The 2,973-nt window shown below is 30.4% G+C and overlaps 1 protein-coding gene across 1 annotated transcript in view; it reads right to left on the reverse strand.

Annotated features, from left to right (window-relative positions):
• Positions 1-2,973, reverse strand: part of LOC117109173 (tetraspanin-17-like) — a 17,048-nt gene that overhangs the window by 13,769 nt on the left and 306 nt on the right. The gene's annotated exons all lie outside the window — the stretch shown is intronic.

Genomic DNA, 2,973 nt, shown 5'->3' on the forward strand with positions numbered 1-2,973 from the left:
TTATTATTATTATTATTATTATTATTATTGTCATTTCATAAAACAAATGAAATAACAAATAAACAAATTAAGGTTCCCGTAAAATAAGGTGTAACTGTAGTTTCTGATTACATAACTAAATAAACAAACCAAAACTTCAATATAATGAAGGAACTCTGTATTTATTCCATAAAATAGATGATTATTCCCAAATAAACAAGAGATAAATAACACCTGGACTTTTAGACATGTTGTTTATATGGCATTTCAAAACAAAAGGCTTTTATTTATTGGCTACAGCATAGATTCTCAACCAATAAAAAATCTTTTTAAAAAAAAAATTGACCAATTGAATTATACTTAGTTGTCACTTACACAATCACAGTGTATTAGATTACAAAATTACATACATCCCAAACCACATCAGGACCCCCCCCCCCCCAATTTGACAGGTCGTCGGGATAAAAAAATAAAAATGTGACATGCCTGTCATACTCTTGAGAGTGTCATTTCTGGCCATCCAGAGGTTCCAATTCTTAAAAAAAATAGATATTTAATACTAGGACTTGTTTTCAATATAAACATTTCGTGTTTTTTTCCGTTTTAAAATGTTTGTGCTCATTAGCAATTTAGATTTATTGTTGATGTTATCCATGACAGTAATACGTACTGCGAAATGCTAGGCCTCTGAAAGTCCCCATAGTTGGTAGTCGCCACGTTATTGGAAAATTTTATTTTTATAACATTCCCTGCAAGTTCGTCGTTCAAAACTGGTGCCGAATCAATGTTTTAGAGCCTCCCATCAGAGCCATTAATAATAATATTAATAATTGACCGCAAATGTTGTAATAATATCTAATAATATTAATAATTTTAAAAAATACTTAGACCTACTCACAGAGCTATTCATAGGAGCTAAAAACTAATTTATTTTAGTTCTCAAATATGTATATTCTTAATGTTGATTTATTAATTAAATTTTCACTACAGGGTATTTTACAGCATTTATTATTATTCATTTTTTTTTCTTGAATTTTATAACTGAGGCCATTTTTTATTTCTTGATTCAATTCTTGCTTATACAGTATTTAAATATTTGAAGATTTTAAAAAAATATATCATTTCTATTACCGAATTTTTCATTGGGGCCATTTTTACCTACCTGTCTTATGGGGCCATTTTTACCGGGGCCATTTTTTCTGGGGCCATTTTTTCCAGGGCCATTCTTACCTACATTCCCATGGACCTACTCCCAGAGCTACTCATGAAAGCTAAAAACTAATTTATTTTAGTTCTCAAATATGCATATTCTTTATGTTGATTTATTAATTAAATTTTGCTACAGGGTATTTTACAGCATTTATTTATTTATTTATTTATTATTAATATTTTTTTTTCTTGAATTTTATAATTGAGGGCCATTTTTTATTTCTTCATTCAATTCTTGCTTATACAGTATTTAAATATTTGAAGATTTAAAAAAAAATATATCATTTCTATTACCGAATTTTTCATTTTGGCCATTTTTACATACCTGTCATATGGGGCCATTTTTACCGGGGCCATTTTTTCCAGGGCCATTTTTTCTGGGGCCATTTTTTCCGGGGCCATTCTTACCTACATTCAAAAGTGTCACGGCAAGAACGTTCGAAACCACACGGCACACTTTAAAAAGCAATTGCACACTTTCAAAATTCACCGCACACGTTTAAAAGCAGTGAAGCAATATATTTAAAAAAATCAATATTAATAAATAATAAATCTGTATCTCATTAACCGCTTCCGAGATTTTCGTCTAATAACACCCTTTTATGTTTTAGAAAAAGCAATTGTACAACATATCAATTTTTCTCCTGATGCAGGTTTTATTTTCCAATCTAAATACAATCATCAGAAAATTATGAAGAACAGATTAAACATAACTATAAATATCATTGAAGTTATTTTCAACAAGTGGCTCACATGGTATGATCATACTATGGTTCAAAGAAACTAATTTCAGTGAAGTACTGCCTTTGTAAAATGTGTTTATTCAAAAAGTGAATACTGTAAATAGCGTAATGTTTTACACTGCTCGTCAGTGTGGTAGCACTGTATACACAACTATTACATGTATTTCAGGGTGGGGACAGACACTAACAGAAGTAATTATTTAAAAAGTTTGAGACAATGTTTGATAGGTGCCAAAAGTCTTCTAACATACGTTTAACAATTCTTAACGTATTTATTATTATACATGCCCCCCATCCCCACTTTTTGGCAGAAAATGTCTATGCAGATTTTTGCATGATCGGCTCCCTCACAATTCATATTCTTATTCATCTATGCCCCACCATTTTGAAAAAACGTTCCGAGGGCCCTCTTTTAGGGCTCCAGTTTGTATATATTTTTATCGCATTTTTTCTTCCATTCTTCTTTTCTTGTACTTTTCAAACTTTTGTGATTCTGTTATCTTAATGTAACAATCTTAACATCTTTTGTATGTCTAAATTTTATTGGTTTAACAGGCATATATTTTTGCAAGCAATGATTATTTGGGTTAAGCTGATTAATGGGTTAAGCTGATTAATGTTTACATTCTAAAGACCTATAATATTACTACTCAGATAGGATTCCGTGTCATAGTTCAACTAAGTACTTCTACTCCATCATTAGGTAGAGACTGAGGAGCAATACAGTGAAGATGGTGATACCACTGAAGCCTGCGATGCCAGCCGAATTGCAGTTATCACTATCACAGCACGTACTGCAATTGTCCGTTGTTTTTGAATCACATTTCGCAGATAGTAAGTCACAAAGTGCCTTTGTAGAGCAACTACGGGTTTTCACTGTACAAAAACGAAAAGAAAGCAGTAAGAATTATATGCCTATATACAAAATCACTGTTCGTGTTAGTATAATCACAATTATTAGTATAGTAGTATCATATATATATGTATATATATATAATTTAATATATATATATATATATATATATATATAATATATATAATA

The sequence above is a fragment of the Anneissia japonica genome, unplaced genomic scaffold (assembly GCF_011630105.1).
Source record: "Anneissia japonica isolate Jap-2015-1 unplaced genomic scaffold, ASM1163010v1 scaffold5663_len77241_cov168, whole genome shotgun sequence".
Classification (NCBI taxonomy): domain Eukaryota; kingdom Metazoa; phylum Echinodermata; class Crinoidea; order Comatulida; family Comatulidae; genus Anneissia; species Anneissia japonica.